This window comes from Palaemon carinicauda, chromosome 11 (assembly GCF_036898095.1).
Source record: "Palaemon carinicauda isolate YSFRI2023 chromosome 11, ASM3689809v2, whole genome shotgun sequence".
NCBI classification, from domain to species: Eukaryota; Metazoa; Arthropoda; class Malacostraca; order Decapoda; family Palaemonidae; genus Palaemon; species Palaemon carinicauda.
In genome coordinates this window covers 112,089,054-112,108,523 of record NC_090735.1, presented here as the reverse complement: position 1 = coordinate 112,108,523, position 19,470 = coordinate 112,089,054, and the positions used below count along the sequence as shown (strand labels likewise).

General features: G+C 34.3%; 1 long non-coding RNA gene across 1 annotated transcript in view; it reads left to right on the top strand.

The window, feature by feature from the left end:
* Positions 1-7,418: 7,418 nt before the first annotated feature.
* The window catches only part of LOC137649749 (uncharacterized), a 52,905-nt gene continuing 40,853 nt past the window's right edge, over positions 7,419-19,470 (top strand). Inside the window, exon 1 of the long non-coding RNA XR_011045848.1 lies at positions 7,419-7,670. This is a non-coding gene — a long non-coding RNA (uncharacterized lncRNA). The remainder of the gene's footprint in view (positions 7,671-19,470) is intronic.

Sequence of the window (19,470 nt, the reverse complement as noted above, 5' to 3'; positions counted from 1 at the left end):
TGAAACAACTACTTTTGCTTCATTGGCTTAGGTATTTAGTATGAGCTCGATAAAGACATCTGGATACCTGATAAACTGGAAAAAGAAAATTCTTTTGTAAGGTCCTAGTCTGTGTACCTGGTGTGATCACATTAAATACGCTTTTATTTTATGAATTTTATCTTTAAAATGATTTACATTGAAAGAAGGATGGTCATTCATGTAATGGTCTTTTTTTATTGTAACAGATAGTCTGGTTTTATCCTACTATCTTTAGTTTCTTCCTCTATCTTTTTATTCCTCGTAGACCATTTTAGACTTTGCGAACATGAGCACACGATTTGCTTCCTTATTTTTTTTTTTCCTTGCATACGCTTCCCATCTCGCAATTTCTTTTTCATCGTTAATCTTATTCATCGACGTTTTTTCATGTGAAAATGGTCTTCTTGACTAACCAACCAAAATCATGGGTGCCGTTTTCACTGGATCACAATTAGGTTTTTAGTGTTTCCACCTACTTTCACAAGCTCGTCCGAGTTCCCAAATCTCACCAATTTAACGTTATGTGGTATTTGAAATCTCATTGAAACAACGTATTTATATATTCTTGACCTATTAGCCTATAAAAAATTTGTTCAAATCTGGAAGGAAAGTATGAACTATTGAAGTTTAGTAAAGGTTACACTTTTAGAATTAGTTTTGAGTTGAAAATCGTCTGTGAAGGAAGGCTCCTCAAAATTCAACTGTGAATTGAACATCCAGCTAATTAAGCTTTATAGGATTTCAGAACATTCTTTCTCCTCCTCGGTGTGGATCAACACCGCAGAGACAAGAGTTATTGAAACTTACGTTGTCCAATGTCAATGCCCTAGTCTTTAGAAATATTAAACAGTAATGTAACACAATTTCTTGCAATATAGAGCAGCCCGTGACTGAATTTGCTGATAAGAGGCATGCACGGATGAGGAATGTTAAGAAAATCATGTCATTTCTAGTGACTCATGAGATTCTGGTGAAACCTAGATAGTCGACTGGTTTAGGACGTATCACCTGATGCTGTGTGCTGGGAAGCAGACGCCCTCTCCTCGGCCTGCAATCAAGCTTTGGGCCAACCAGCAAAATTAGATCTTCCCTTTCCTCGGGTCTGGGTGGGACCTGTTAAGGAACTTGATTCTTTTATCATTTTTTTTTTAATTGGTCGACTTATCAGTTTTTTATTCTCGTCTTAGTAATTCGACTTTTTTTCTTAATACTGATTTTGTATTTTGGTATTTCATCTCTTATACAGTAGTGAAAATGACGTATTACAGATCACGAGAATGGGTTATATTAAGATGCGTCAACGTAAGCATTATAACGTTAGGCGGGCAACACGTCAACCTTTGAATAATTTGCTGTACTAGGTCACCCATTTGATGAAGCTAAACGATATATATATATATATATATATGTGTGTGTGTGTGTGTGTGTGTGTGTTTGTGTGTATGCATGTATGTATCCAGTATTTTATACTTTTTCTACGAGGTCTTCCATTTGATGTAGCTAAACGAATATATATATATATATATATATATTATATATATATATATAAATATATATATATATATATATATGTATATATATATATATATATATAAATATATATATATATATATGTATATATATATATATATATATATCTTATTCTAAAGAGACTGGAGAGAAAGATTGATGAACAGCCGAGAGATGAACAAGCAAGATTTCGAAAAGTTAGAAGTTGTACTGACCAAATCTTAATTTTGAGACGTATAGCAATGCCTAAAATATAGAAATCCAATTTTGATGGTATTTGTGGACTACGATAAAGCCTTTGATAGTGAGCATCGGCCAATTTTGTGGAGAGTTCTGTTATTATAGAATTCCTCTTAAATATGTGAATTTGATTAGGTCTGTACATGAGCATAGCAAGTGCAAAGTTAATGGTAATAGATTCCTATCAAATGAATTTCCAGTGAACAGGGGAATACTACAAGGGAATGTGTTGTTACCTATGTTGTTTATCCTCATGGATTTTGTAATGTGTAGAACAGTCGGAGAGGGATTGGACTGGATTGGTAATAGCAAATTAGCAAGCCTGAAATGTGTTGATGATGCTCTCCTTGTTAGCAGGAAACCAAAGGATTTGCAATGCTTCCTTATCAGAATGCATGAAATATCACACAAGGTTGGGCTCAAGATAATTTGAAGAAAGACAAAGAGGATGAGAAGGGAGTATGCAATGGAAGATTAAATAGTATTGGAACGAGAAAGGATTAATGAGGTAGAATCATTTAAGTATGTAGGAACTAAGATCTCCAATACAGGGTCTGTAGAATTAGAGTTTTGTGAAAACATTGAGAAAAGCAAATTGGACAATGGCTAGGTCAAGTAAAATTTAGAAATCAAATCGCCTGAAATTACATATAAAATCAGACTATAATTATCAGTTTAGTGAGATCAGTGTTACTATATAGACATGAGTCATGGTATGACAATGAAACAATGTCCAGTAGATTTAGTAGATTTGAGAATAAATCCTCAGTAGACTATTAGGAGTTAAATAGGAGGACAGGGTTAACAAAGAAAGTATAAGAGAAATTACTCGAGTGCCATATGTGGATGAGATCATGGTGAGGAGTAGATGTAGATGGTTTGGCCATGCTCTTCGCATTCCCCAGGAGAGATTAGTTCACCAAACGTTTAACTGGGCTCCACAAGGCACTAGAAGACTTGGAAGACCCAGGCCTGCTTGGCTGAGGACTATGAACCGTGAAGTAGGAGATGATGAATGGAAAGATACTGAATCAAAAGCTCAAGATAAAATGGGAGAGGTGGATAGACCTGGGAGGCTTTGTAGTGAGGCTTGTATTTCTCCTGTTGATTGATGCTCAAGTGTTTCTTGCATAGTTCTTACATCTCCTGATGGAGGAATTGGCGAATTTGAGTCCGAATTACGTTCATTTCCCTCACATTAAGTCCAATATCTTTTCATTTACTGAAGTTTTTAAGATGGTAGATGTTGCTGAATGGCCTCCCTGGTACCAATGCCTTGTTAGGGTGGATAAAATAACTTATTCAATCATAAGAAATTAATAGGTTACAGGGAATCATAAGTATGGTAATTGTATTGCGTAGTTAAGTATTTTAGTATGCATTTAAATGTTTAATTATAACGAACCTAGCAAGTAGAACAACCTCTCTCTCTCTCTCTCTCTCTCTCTCTCTCTCTCTCTCTCTCTCATTTAGCAGAAGGAAATTTCGCAATGATTTTCACTTTTAGATGATTTTACCGACTTTCATGTTCAAGTTGAAGTTCATGAATGAATGCTTGATGTGCGTTAAGCACATACCACCTACAATCTTTATAACGATGTCAGGATAATGTCAGTTGTATGTCATGTACCAATGAGTATACCCAACGTTATGGAGGAGAGTTCACGAAATTTAGATTCACAAACTTTATGTAATAGATTAAGTTAAATATTTTTTCGTTATTGTAGTGTACCTTCAAAGATGGGAGGACCTCACGGATTTCTGCACTTGACATATGACGTACAGCTCTGAGATTGGGGAGTGTGTTTTTGTGTTTGTGGTTTTATCTGAAGTCAAGATGCAGTCATCAACCTCCATCTTTGACCAATCCCTCCCCCCTCCCCCCCCCCTCCTTCCTTTCCCAAAGCAAGTCGGAGCCACGCGGAAGTGATTCCCGAGCTCCCTTTAACATCGGATTTGGACCCTGAAGGAACATCATCTGGAAGGAGCTCAAGGAAGGATTGAAGAGGATTCTCTCTCTCTCTCTCTCTCTCTCTCTCTCTCTCTCTCTCTCTCACACAAGTGAAGAAACATTCTGGTTGACTTTCACAATACTACGTTGTGCAAACGTATCCTGCTCTGTGACTTTCCTCATCTAAGAATAGTCAGTGTTATTGTTTATGTCTGATTGTCCTGCTTGGGGCAGTGGCCGCTGAGTGCAATATGAAAAGGGATATTTTTTTTTCATGTTATTTTTAGGTAGCCTGTGGTTTTTTTTTTTCTTTTTTTTTGACAGTTTCTCTCCTCCACTTTAATTTATCCGAAGTGTACTTTGAAATCTAAATTTAGACTTTTCCATATTTAGGAGGCTCATTGCGAACTTCAATTTATGACCGTATTTTGATTACTGTAAGGGGAAACCATTCAAATAAATGATAACTTCTGTCAAGTCATCCTTGTTATTCAAATATGACTGTTATAGATACGTGGATATAACGATAATTTTATGTAACGCCAAGTCATAAGTTTTTTATTAGTTTCATTGAATATTCTGTCTGTTGTATTAATAATTTAGATTTATATCTTTGTTTTTTTTTTTTAATAACCAAATTTTTTTTTCAGGTAAGTGTAATGCATCGGAATGCTACATTAATAACTTCTGGTACTGCCGTCTACTGCACAAATCAAGTTTATCTCCGTAAGTATTGAAATTGACATTCATAATACATGTATCCTTCGTAAGATTATTGTGTCTATAATACGCATAATGTGTATCTATGTTCAAGAAGAGAATAAGCGTTGGCAGTTGCCGCTCATGTGGTCTCTTAGGCGCGGATTATCTTTAAAAGTAAAATTTTTGTGGTGTAGTAAAGAAGCTGAGTCGTGTCTTGGAAGAATTTATGACGGGGGTGCTCTTCCGTTTTTGGTTGTCTGTATTCGTGAAATTAGCTTTCTTTGGCTGTGTTCTCTGTGTGTGACTAATAATTGTTATTTCTACTCTCTCTCTTTAAGCTCAGGGTATTTAGCTTACTTGTACGTAGCCCAAGACGTATTTCTAAAGGCCTCATAGCCATATATTTTGTGAGAAGGAGAAAGAAACCATACAGCTGAATACCACTTTCGAATTCATGAAATGTTCTGAGCTAGGTAAATCTTCTGGTTTCCTAAATAAACATTTAAGGAATTCATTCCCTTTATTCAAACTTTTATCTGAATTGACAAATTGTTTTGGAATCCGGTTTATGACGCATTGAATTTTAGAGGGCTGTATTATTATTATTATTATTATTATTATTATTATTATTATTATTATTATTATTATTATTAGTTAAGCTACAACCCTAGTTAGAAAAGCAAGATGCTATAAGCCCAAGGGCTCCAATAGGGAAAATATCCCAGTAAGTGAAAGAAATAAGGAAATAAACTACAAGGGGAGTAATGAACAATCAAATTAAAATATTTTAAGAACTCTACCAACATTAAAATATATCTTTCATATATAAACTATAGAAAGAGACATGTCAGCTTGTTCAACATATAAACATTCGATGAAAGTTTGAACTTTTGAAGATTTAGCCGTCGATAATCTTAGATGTTAGAAGCTTCCTGAATTTTGTTTAATGTTGGAAATTTTGATAATTGTCTTTAAACAGTGTAGTATTAACTCAGTGGGTTAGGTAAATCCGTTTATGCAGCAGTGATAGTAGTTCACGACTTATTTTTTAATGGAATGAAAGGAACACTTTTCTGTGATATCTTTATTTATTTCTCATACTATATTGCTGATCTTAAACGATGTTTTGACAACATTTCTATGATATTTGATGGGGATATTAGAATGTTTTACTGTGTGTAATATTTTCGCAAACCTGTGTTATTATTATTATTTTTTTTTTTTTTTTTTGCCATTTCTTTTACTCTATGAAAGATAAGTTTGTGCCAAAGTGTTCATTAGTGTGATTAATTAATATTGGGAAAGCCAGATTGGTTAGTGATATTCACTTCCACTATTTAGGAAAATGAAATAAAGAATTCAAACTTCTTATTGAATCTTGTATGATATTGGTGCATTTATTGAGAATTCTTGTATTGATTTGCATATTGAAGGCAAGGAATCATTATTTTGGGTAGTATGCATAGAGAATTTAAAGTCACATTACTGTCGGGACACAAAGACAAAATAAACATTGGTTCCAATACCGCTGCTGTTCTTCGAATATGACAGTAACTTTGCCAGAGACAATAACACCATCAGATACATGACATAGTGAAGACAGATGGTGGTAACTTGGACAAGTTCCCAGAACCCAGTTGTGTGATGGTTTCATAGAGCGGGATGACGCTGCCTTGGGCGTATGACTGCAACAAGTTGTGGAACCCAAGCGGGTGCATCGGTGACCATAGAAAAGGGAGGCTGAATCATTTAGATTGTATATCTTTTAAAGGGGCTTATTGATAACTGTGAGGACATTTGATTTATTCCTATTAAAATTATATTTTGATGGTTCGTCGTTTGAAGTAGCTCATTATTCCCTTGTAGACATCAGATATTCCTCACCCTTTTCTTTTGATATGGATTATCGTGTTTCAGGGAATAAGATTTTACCCTATTCAATTAGAAAGAAAATATTATCTGAAAGCATCGAATTTACTTTACTTTGAAGGACTTGATTTCTATATTTGAAGACATCGGATTTTCTTTATCTTTTTCGTTTGAAGACTATAAGTACCCTCGGGGAAGGCTTCTCATTTACATAATTATTTTCTTTAAAATACCTGATGTACGTCACTTGGGATTTGATCACGATTATTCTCTTTGAAAGTATTTGTGGTTTACTTTTTTTTTTCCAAGAATGTAGTTACTGAATACTCTTTGAGGACATTCGATTACTGTGACATATCGTTTTGAATGAATAGATTATATTCTTTAAAGACATCCTATTGATTCAGTTTTTTATTGGAATGCCTGGGGTGTTCCTTTTGAAAGATACAATCATCCTCGGGTTTAGTTTTCCTTTTTAATTAAAAAAAAATTACTTTCTTTGAAGGTAGATTTACTTACCGGTACCTTTGAAGGAGGACACACATATACGCTTTGAAGTCATACGACTTCTTACTCATCTTATTGAAGGAGTTCAGTAACCTTGTTGAAGAATTACTTACCATAGATTTTATGACTTTCCTCATCGTTGAAGGCATCTGATTTAAGGTTCTGTTATCAACGATTCCGTTTTTAAGGAATTTTTCCAAAGCTTTTTAAGAATATTGTTTTAAGGAAATGTCACCTTTAAAGGCATAAAATTTTTAAACGATGTATCCTTGGTGGAACTATTTATTCACCTACACACAATACACATTTTGAGTTATGATTTCATGAGAGTGTACCTATTCTGCCTTCAGCTCTTGTTCTCTCATACTTAAAAAGATTTCCCATACCTCATCAGTTTGAAGTATTTTGGTGCTATTTTTTACAGGACAGTTGTGTTCATGCATAACAATAATTTATAATTCTGAAAATTGAAACGTTCTCCGGAAATATTTGAAAATAACATGTTCTTGTTTATTTTGTTGATTCTTTGGTATAATGGTTATTTCTGTCTTTCTCCCTTTCTTTCACGGTCACCCTTAGCGCCCTCCTCCCTACCGAACCATCGTCGTTGTCTTCCTTTGGCCCCCAGCAGCACATCTGCCTCACACGCACAAACACACGAACAGAGTGCTGGCAACCTGCCTCCTCATTCTCCCACACCTCCCCTCCACCACCTCACGCCTGCTGCCAAGTTCAGACCTTCACACAGGGTTAGGGTCTGTTACTCTGTTTTTCAGCCAGTGTGTATTGGAACGGTGCGTGTGCGAGAGGTGTTCCCGTGTATCTCTGGGCTCGTGTAGCCACGGCCATACTGTGAACGTGCTTTACTACAGTAGGTGCATCGTGATGGAAGTTGTTGTTGTTCATCACATGTGGTTGTGATGATGTCGGTGATTACTTCAATGTTAGTGGATAAATGAAGTGGAAATTTTAGTCATGTTAGATACCATTTGAAATGACCAGAGAAGAATGGTGTTAAGTGTAATGCGATAAGGTGCTGTTGTAGAAGAGGGAGCCCGCTGCGCTTGTTGGTTCCTCTAAAGTAGTGGTGGAGATCTCTGTTCAGAAGTCCTTATAAGGATCTTTGTCATGTTGAGAATGGACAACGTATACAGTTTTTCTTTTATTGCATATTTCTTTTATTTTTAACGTAGTGTTTTGTAAAATAACATTCTTGGTTTTGTGCAACGTGAGACGTGACTGTCCTTGATGACTTTGGATATATTAAGTGTTTTTTATTGCCACGTTAAGATTTTTTTTCTTTTTTTTTTTTTAATATTTTGCATTAAGAATACATTTCTTTGAATGACATTGTATACCAAGTCCTCATCAAGTCTGTTAGTGGAGTGACATGTTATAAAAGGGGTATTTGGTATGTATGTAATAATGAACCCATTTTAATATTCTAATTACATTTGTCTTGGTTTGTTAAATCCGGATAATGGTTGATCCCATGTCATGCTTACTTTAAAGAAAAATGACAAAGCAGTGTGAGAAGGAATTACTATAGGACGGGAAAGGAAAACTTCAATGGCAATGGACGTGATTTAGTAGTATATTGCAGCAAACAGCCCAGTGCCATTAATTGGTCCTAATGCATTGTCGTTAAGTTTCCCAGTGCCACTCTGGTCCAGAAAATGATATTTGGTGATGGTGGGGGAGGGAGGAGAATACGGTTGGTATTGCAAGGGATGGGAAGGCAGAGGTTGGTATTTAGCGGGTGATATCGTGGTGGGGGTGGGCACAGAAATTTGGATTAGCGACTCGGGGGATATGACGGTCGGTTGAAGAACATTTCGGGAAGCCGAGGTGTCCAAGTGGTGAAGCCGATTACGATCAGTAGATGGAACGTTTATTCAAAACATTCTATCCGGGTTATCCCCTTTTTTCTTTCGAATATCCTCACATGTAGTCTCCAAATGGCGTTTAGTTAATTTCATTCATGGGAGAACGAATTATTCACTCAATATAACGTAAGTGCAAGAGAAGAACGTGCTATGATTTTGAAGTTTTTTTACGCGACTAAGACTCTCTCTCTCTCTCTCTCTCTCTCTCTCTCTCTCTCTCTCTCTCTCTCTCTCTCTCTCTCTCTCTCTCTCTCTCTCTCTCTCTCTCTCTCTCTCTATATATATATATATATATATATATATATATTATATATATATATATGTATATATATATATAATATATATATATATATATATATATATATATATATATATATATATATATATATATATATATATATATATGTGTGTGTGTGTGTGTGTGTGTGTGTGTAGGGCTTTTACAAGAATGGATGTAGACCAATTTTTTTTTAGGTGAATAAATTGTGATTTGATTTATTAATCAATGTACATAAGCGAGTGTCACATAAAGAATGAAAAGTGTTTTGTATTGGAAATATGTTGAAGTGGAACCATAAGAAAATGTGGATGCTCTGCAAAATGATGAGTAAGCACTAAGAATTGAAAATGTCCATCAAACTACTACTAGTACTGCTTGAGGAACTGCAATCCTAGTAGAGAAACCAGAAGGCAATATGGGAAAGCATCCCCGTATGAAAAAAAAAAAAAAAGGAAAGTACGATATAAACTAAAAGAAGTATGACAAAAATAGCGCTTATTAAGATAAATAACAATGTTGAGTCGATAACTAATAGCTAGCCTATATATTAAAATGAGACTTAAATCAGCTCGTTCAGCCAAAAAAAAAAAAATGTGATAAAGTCTGAATTTCTGCCGTTCAACTGTTTCAGCGGTTTGATTCAGTCCACAATCTGGATAAATCTCTAGAAGGATGTATATTATTTAGACTCATGAAAGAAAGGCAAAGTTGTTATAATTAACAGCACACGTAATATTACTTGGTGGATAGTATAGTCTAGGAAGATATGAACGCAAAGGATAGTAAAAAAATTAAGGTTGATGTTAAAATAGCATGTGAAAAAATCGCCTAAGAGGACATATGCCTATGGGGTCAATAATAATTACCACTAGTATGTCAATACCGTTGGAAATTTTAGTTGTTAAAATATTTTATGTGGCAAACCTACCCGTGGGACGTTACTAATTTCCAAGTCAGTGCCAAAGGCCCTTTATTTTGCACATTATCTTAAAGGATGATCGTTGGTAAGTTTGAACGTGGAGTCTTATATCCATAGAATATGTGCGATAGCCAAGAAAATTATATGTGTACACCTCTGGTGTTTTATGTATATATATATATATATATATATATATATATATATATATATATATATGTGTGTGTGTGTGTGTGTGTGTGTGTGTGTGTGTGTGTGTGTGTATGTGTGTTAGAAAAAGGAAACCACTACTTTGAGCAGTTTTATCTAAAAGGTAAACATTCCTGGAAGCTTCTGACATCTAGACAAGATAGCGTTATCAAGTTACCAAAGAGACGACCATGAACGGGCAATTGAATTAATTACTGAATATTAATAAATTCTTAGTTACCATACTGCATGAACAAATCCTTGTGCCGTATTTGCTTGTTTGGTAATTCTTCGTATGTTTCGAAATGGAATTTAAATAAACCGTTTAAAGCAGGAGTTAATGCATGCCTTCAGGCATTGGCTGCACAGACAGTTACGCATACATATTTATATGTGGCAAAGCGTTTGTTCTTATTGCTTGGTTTAGTTCCATATTAATTTTTACTGAAACAATTTTACAGTCAATTGAATTTTGATTTCTAGATATTAATTGAAATATGGAAGGAAAATTGAAAATTTTGTGCTCATCAAAAAGTTTTGGTATTTAAGATAGCTCATGTATCTAGTTTCCTTCTTGCTGTTTTGAGCAGATGATAGCATTTTTCATCTTCAATTTTTTTGTTACTGAACAACTGAGTGGTCTATGTAGTTAAATAACAACGTAAAAAAGAGAAGGAAGTTGCTGGGGCTTTGAGAACAGTCATAAATGGCAAGTAATCAGTACGTATGTCAGTGTGTTTACACTCCCATTGGTGGTGTTAAAGAACACCTATACGAGGAATGATTTGCGATCCTTGGGCGTTGAAATACACAAACTTCCTTGAATTATGGCACTTATTGATCTGTAGTATTGATTGAAATAAAATTAATGGTGTGTTTGTGACGCTTCTCTTAACAGTTCCTCTTTTAGTGTCGTACACTTCATCTATGTGGATTGTTTAGATTATAAACCTGCCAGTGCCTGCACGTAGTTAATTTGTAGAGATTCTGTAGTTTCTGTTGAATAATAGTTCTGATTATATAGGCTATAATTACACATCTTTAAACTGTAATTGCATGTTGATGAAATTTGATTTTCAGATCTTTTATTTAAGTTGTAATTTAAAATGCTCTGGGTATTAAATAAACATGCTAGATTGAATAACCCCTTTTTTCTGGCCAGTTCAAAGATGAATGGTAATTATGTGTCAAACTAACGGTAATGAGTGCCATATATGCATCCACCTTCTGGGAATAAATAGCATGTTTTTCTTCACAAGAAAAAAAAAACTGTGCAATAAGAACAGTTTGAGTAACTTTTCGTGTGTGGTATTGTTAGAGGAGAAGGGGTGGGGCCTGTCGTAAGGGTGGCATGTGCCATCATGCCTCGTGGCAGCATCAAGAGATCTCTAAGGTTTTAAAGATGAAAGCTTTTGGTGGTTAGGGTACAGGAGTGGATGGTAGGAATCCTTCCTCTTCCCCTTCCTCGAGAAAGGCTTCCTCTGGCCTTTGGATGGCTGGGTATGACGTCTCTCCCAATCCTATTACCGGTCATCAGAAAGAGGATAAACCTTCTATGTCTGATTAGGAAACCATGGCGAGGCATCTTGCAGCCAGGAAGGAAGGGCCTTGTTTACTGCAGTAGTCGAATTTCAATATGACTCGACTTTTGTGCGTTGGCCACAGGGTAAGTAGGAAGGTGACGGCGGTTTTAAGAAAAAAAAAAGGGTTGGCCTTGTGGGATTGTTCTGGGTAATTTTGTTTCCTCCGTTTTCCCCAAATTTTTATTTTCATCGTGTGCTTTGTGTCTTTGTTTAGTTAGTTCTCATGTTTTTCGTGTATTATTATGTCGTGAAAATTTGTTTCTCACACTGTGGGGAGTCCTTCGTTTAGTGGATTTATTTTTATTTTTCATCGGTATATAATATTTTAGTTGTTCGTTAAGTGATCAACAGTTGATGCACTCTACAAGATTTTTTGGTAGTAATGTTTTTGAACGTTTTGTTGAATTTTTTATTGAGAATTTGGGAACCAAGAATTGGGTTAACGTATCTAGTATTTTCCTCGGATAGTAGATTATAATTCGCATAAGTAAAATGTAGAATCTTAGGCTGTCTCAATCATGATATAAAATATTGAAAAAGAGTTACAATAACATTCTTTTTAATTACTAGTAAGGATTGATGATTTGATGGATATTCTTCACCATATAGTTTTTTATGTTTAAATTCAGTGTGATTTTACACATATTGTAACTATGAGTAAAATAGTTGGGAAGACGAAAGTCTCCTTCACTTATGGCCTGTTTCTCTCTTTATCTGACTCTCTTCTTTACTCCAACTTTGGAACACAAATTATGAGAAACTTCGCTGCTGGCAAAGGCGAGACCTTGGGCTCAAGTGACGCTTCTTGTCTTGCCTAGACTTCCCTCTTCCCAGATACTGTTTTTCTCTCTATATTATTTCATACGTGCATTTATATATATATATATATATATATATATATATATATATATATATATATATATATATATATATATATATTTATATATAGATATATATATATAATTATATATATAGATATATGTATATAATTATATAAATATATATATATACATATATATATATATATATATATATATATATATATATTTATATATATATATATATATATATATATATATATATATATATATGTATATATATATATATATATATATATATATATATATATATATATGTATATATTTATATATATATATATGTATATATTTATATATAAATCATTGTATACATGCATACATATATACATATACAAGGATGTCTAATAAATGCAGAAACTTCACCATTTTGAACTAAATTTATTAAGGAATTAAAATGTTTAGGAAATCATCTATCCCATTGTCAAGGCTAAAACTTGCACTGTTGGATTTGATTTGAAAGATTTTATAATTTAATGTGTATTGATTTGCTTATTTTCATAATTTTAGTTCTGATGATGGGATTGATGATTTCCCAGAAGCTTGGCGATCTTAATAAATGTAGTTCAAAATGCTGAAGTGTCAGCTTTTGTCAGCCTTCCTTGTAAATTTAATGTTTTCTAGAAGCGAAAATGCAATATATAGTGTGCGCGAGTTTGCAATTTTCCGTTTATAGCCAATAAGTCATTATTTTAATTAGATTTTTTTCTTTGCTCTTGACACTCTGTTAACCTTTCAATTCCTAGTTTTATCACTATGTTGATGCGTTCTTGGTGTGATATTTAATTTTTCGAGAAAGGAAGTGAAAATTTCTTTGTAACAAATTTTTTCATTATTATGATAATTTTTGTAAAATACTGATATAAGTAACTTCCCGAGACAGGGCCAAAGATAATATAAAGAGAGGCAGTGAGAAAATAATAAGACCTTAGCTTGGCTGGATGCCTGATGAACTTTTGGCCGAGTGGAAGAGATGAATGCTGGGAAAACAGAAAAAAAAACGAAAAAAAATCTTTGTTATTTGACTTTACTGGAGGGAAAAAATATTTACTGTTTTATTGTTGTGGGGCAGGACATCAACGGTTGACATGAGCTGCAGTGGTTGAAGAGGGACACCTCATAAATATTGAATGAGGAAGGGAATGCAAGCAAACATAGCCTCGGATAGATTTTGTAGAGTATTGATTCGAAATGTGGAGAAGCGGAAGTGGATGGGTAGTAGGTGTTTGTGACCTCATGAATTCTGAATTTCCTTTGTATGGGATTTTGGTAGATGTTGCTTGGAATGCGCTTGCTCGCGTATTCGGTTCCTGTTCGACCATCTTCCCCCCCCCCCCCCCCCCCCCCCCCCCCGCCTTTATATCCACAACCGCGCCCCATTTCATTCCAATTTTGCGTTAAGTACTGCAAGTGGAGGTGGGGAGTATCACTTGTAGTGGCCCACTGTCGGCACACTGTTCGGAGTTTTTTCTCCATTGTTAGGTTGCCTTTTGTCTTTCATTTTTCATCCTTTGCTCTTGCCTTATCTCACCCACCTGCTATCTTCTCTATCTGCCTTTCCCAGTTTTCCCATTTATTTCGAAGAGCAAGTCCTTGAAGCTAGTCCTGTTTAGATGGAGTACAGTGGTTTCGTTAAAGTGCTCTAAAGTAATACTCGTTTAGTGAAATGTAAGATTCTATTCCCTTTATTCTTTTATTTTCGCAATGGAATTACAGCTTTCTTTCTAGATTCCCACTGCATATAATTTTTATTCGTTGATAAGGAATACAAGGTAGAAGAGCGTTTTTTTGTAAAAGTACTCCATTTCATGATGATTTACCCCAGTTTTTAAGATGTTGTTCTACCAAGAGTAGTAACTTGGGCAGGTAATGAATGTAAATTCAGTAACTATAAAGAAAGGTACGAAGTGTGGAATCGTTTAATATAATTATTATAATATTGTTATTAGTTAGGTTGATGTTAATGAGGACACCATGTTCGTGTATGTATATATATATATATATATATATATATATATATATATATATATATATATATATATATATATATATATATACATATATATTTTGATGGTCAGTTTGATGTAGATGTTATTACTTAAAAGTCGTCGTAATGTAGGTTGTCCTAAGTATTTGCTCATACCTGGTCGTTTCTAAAACGATCTCAAGGATGGTATTTTCTTATCTCGAGTGTCTGGCTACTCAAGTGTTGTGTTGTTTACACAGGAATTCTTTTAACTGGAGGTTTTACGTCATTAAAGGACGTATGTGCGTTCCGCATGGCTGCGCTGATTTCATATCAACATGAATAAGATGATAGGGGAGAAAATAATTTTGTGATGAATTATTTTCTCCTGAAAGGGGATTTTTTATTTTTTTCTATCTGGAACTGATCTATCTATGCTTCCTAGTTGTAGTTCATAATTTGCTCCCATACTTGATGGGTTGATGCTAATGAAGCGATCTGTCTCCGGAAAACTTTTTTTTGTTCGCCGCCTTTGAAGCGCCTTTGCTATCTCTTCAAAAGATAGTATTTCAGTGTCTGGTTCTTAATGGGTTAGGAAAGATTTTCGTTCTCATCTCAGGCTTCCACCCAAGCCACGTTTTCCACAGTTGGTCCTCTCATGTTTGTCAGTGTTGTTACTATTATTTCTGTACCAAGTAGTTGTAGAATTCTTAATCTGCTTCTTTGTTTCACATGTGAATTTTGTTTCCAATCTATTGAGAGAGTTTCTTTTTTCTTCATCCCATTAGGAATGTAACTTTTATGTCAAAACCTGTGTTCAATAAGTGCATTTGGTCAGCTTTATTTCAGAATTATACGTAAGTTTATTTGACAGGGAATTGTTATTTAGGCTTTTAGTAAGGATGTAATAAAGAGGAAAACTCCAATACTAGAAAATTTTCTGGCACTACCATTGGTAATAGTGAAACTCAAATGTATACTTGCAGAATCTTTCAATCTATCTATCTATATATATATATATATATATATATATATATATATATATATATATATATATATATATATATATATATATATATATATATATAGATAGATAGATAGATAGATAGATACTTGTGTGTATAATTTTATGGGATTTCATTTGTTATTAGGTATATACTGTATAGTCTCTCTTGGTTTTTGTATTTTATCAAGCTTTGAAATATAGCTGAAATTGATAAAATATCATTGGTCTTTTGTGTTTTGATGTTATAACCAAAATTTTTGGTGCCAACTTTCCCTGTTATGAAAATTGCCGAGAGTTTGGTAATCAGTACCAATAAATACTTCTTGTGCAATTAAGAGAGAATCGTGGCATCCCTTTATGGCTTTGATTTTTTTTATTCAATTTTAAAATACTTATGGAAATTTATAACCAGTCATATGCTGTAATTAATTTTGAAGCTTCGGTTGTACCTCACTTCAAGCAACAGACAACTGGGAAGTCTGGTGGATGCTGCTTCTAAATATACCGTATCACCGGTGCCAAAAATAGAATCCCATGCATGGCCTTTGTTGCTTATGAACCGATTCCTGGCGCTTGTTCCGGTGCGCTTCGCTCCTCTATGATGAACTTTCTCTCTAGTTATTTTTCATGTTCTTGATATTCTGTGATGTTATGTTGACTAATCTTAACATGACTTACTTTATCACCGTGTTTACTTCGAGCTTGAAATTTTTTACTCGTCAGCGACAGAGTTCTTTATGGTTTTTGTGTAAATCTTAATATTTGACTTCAAGGTAATTCTCCGTAACTGATCAGTGAGGATGAAATTAACTGGCTTTGGCAAAATTGTTTCTCTTCTTAGAATTACGTCTTATCAGCTTTGCTCTAGTGAGAGTATACTGATAATTTGGCACTCGATGAAATTGTTCCTCTACCCCTTTCACCCCACCCCCCATTTCACCCATCTCTGACGCTGACATTGTTTTTTGTATAGTTAATCCTAACCATTTTGTTTCCCCCCCTTCCTCACGGCTAATTACGCCAGGGCTTGTTGGAAGGTTTGTGTTTACATTTCCTTGATTCGTTATCAACATTTCACAGATGCTTACCTTGTGGTATATCCTTTTAATACATTTTCCATTCTCTGTTGGGTTTTGTTTATTTTACGAATACGGAGTTGTCGTAGATATACTGACTTTGTATTTCTATTTTAGGTGGATGGTGTTCCTAGGAATGGCATGGTGACTTCCATTTTATTTTATACCAGTATGGCTATTAAACCCATTGATAATACAAATCATTGACTCGAGATGCCATTGGAAGGAGATGTCATAAGTGATGCTAGAGTAGGGAAGCAGCTGATTTTTAAAAAGAAGTTCATAAATTCAGGTTGGAAGATACTGGTATTTTCAAGTTGTACAAAGTCATCTGTATGGGGGTTTAATATTGTATTACATCTTCATGCATATTTATTTATTTACTACCATTCAAGTGTATGTGTATATATTTTTATGTAATATTCCTTTGGCTGTATTTTGTTCTTATCATCTACCTTGTCGCTTTGTTGAAAGGGGACCGAAGTATAATTGAGTTTACTTGGAGTTCATTCGTAATTTGCTCAAGTTACTTCAGGCGTGATCGAAAATCCGGTTAATTATTTGGTCACAGAAGTTCAGCGATGAAATCTTATTTTTCTGAAGAATGTTGATGATTTTTATTTCTGTTTAAAAAGAGTTATGTTCAGATATTTAATTTCTTGTTGATATTGCTGTTTTACTAACTCGGATTTCAGCAATCTATAATCATTTATCACAATTGCAGCATAAACTTGGCTCGACATTAATCACTAACTTATATACAATCATAAATGCAGTACATGACTAACAACATATGTGGCGATTTATTTGAAAATGTCAATTGGTTCAAATTTTTTACAGCAAACATATTTCTGGTGTATGTAAAGACTTTATTCGTCTTGAAGATAAGTAACAAATATATTTGTCAGCAAATAACATGATCCGCAGATCTGGATTTTTCACTGAGGCAGCAGAGTTCGTTGTGATTGGTATTTCATCCACAATAAGAAAAAAAAAATATCAAGGTTAAAATGACTCAATTCTTGACTTCAAATTCTAATCAGAAAGAAATTGGAAGCCATAATTACTTCAAATTGAACCATTTTATTGCCCTTGGAATGAAAAAAAAAAAATATAAGTTAGTGATTAATGTCGTGCCAAATTTATGCTACAATTGTGATAAAGGATTATGGATTGCTGGAATCTGAATTAATTAAAAACTATAACTTGGTTATATATTATTAAAGAAAAATTTCATGAACCAAAAGAGTAAAAGTAGTTCCTTACTTATACCCTGTCCTTTCTGAAAACGCATAACATCGTAGTTTTCGTCTGCCAAAATGGAAGACTTGACGGAAAATATTGGGTTAACAATCCAATAAAAATTCAATTTGTCATACAAGTGTGGTAAATTTTGTTGTCAGTTTCTATTTTCCTCTGTGTATTGACGTTTGTCCATAGGAAAGTTAATCTTATTATTTTAGCATTTTCTGGTTACTAGTTGTCATTCCTTTCAAAGATATGGTAGTACCCCTGAATTGTCATGATTGTCTGGCAACATTTGTACCTTAGAACGTAGAAATTCTATTTAAAGTTATGCAAGCTTTAAAGTGTGATGGATACAGATTGTGAATATACTGCTTCACCAGAAAACCAGACCCTGCAAAGTTCTTTTCTGAATAACTTTGATACTTTTTTAATTTGAGGAAATTGTGTATTAGTCTACCAGCGTGAATTACCTGCCAATTTTATTCATTTATTCACAAGTACTTGTTAGATTGGTTTTCTACAATTCTCTTGTTTTGCTTACCGGTCTCTCCTTGTAAGTTGCATTGGTGATATGGGTGTTATTGAGAGAAAGAGCTTACCAAGCTTATGAATGAACTAAGTCTTTTATGTTAACCCAAGGAATTAGATAAAATATTATGGTTGATGAGAAAATAAATAGAAGTGGTACTTCCCGCTAAAAGAAAAGAAAATTGTTCTGAAAGACGGTGAAAGTGTATCGAGCGTATTACGGGAAATGACAGCCATGGCTGAATTGCGGTAATAGATTTGATGACTCAGGACTCCCCTCCCCTCCCCCCTTACTCAAATGAATTATGTGATGAGACCGGGATTCGGAAATAGTGGTTAAGTCTACAATTGGGAAATGGAAGTAGAAAGATTTTGCGCAAGTGCTCTCATTTCCTGTTTAAGCTTGTTGTAGACACTTCTCTTTCTAATGAAAATTTATTTTTTCCCGTCTTTATTTGGTTATCATGTTTCAAAATCAAGATTATTATTGATTTTAATGAAGCATTTTCAAGCCACCAAATTCCTATCACAGACCTCGCTTGAATTATTACTTTATAGAGAAGAAGTGAAAATAGAAACAAGGTGAAAAGTTATGAAAGTTATAAAAGTGAAATTATTATGGATATGAATGACAAAAGGCAGAAGGGCTTCTGTAGAGAACTTTTAGCTCCATTCGCAATGACTACACGTTGCACCTTGTAGATGGCAGTCTATAGGGGCCACATCAATCAGTCCTTAAACACGTAAATATATATTGACAACTTTACGAAGGGAACACTGAATGCATCGTATGGTTCTGATTTAGAACGTCGTGAAGTCAAACCTTATAGAATATTACCAAGGGGCAATGCGAAATGTTCTTGTTTCAATAGAATTGAAGGCAAAAGTGCAAGGTTGCGGTGTTACTAGTATTTTGTCAAGGTTAATCTGTGGTGAACAACTGGGTGGTGACATTGATATTGGCGAGCGGCTTTGCGACGATGATTCATCATTTTCTCTTTTTCTATAAATACTTTTTGTTCTTTAACCATAATATTTATCATTGTTAGGTTGAAGGTAAGAGGGTTGCAGGTTATTGTGGTTAGAATTTCTCCGTAAAAGTCTCTATAGAATTGCCG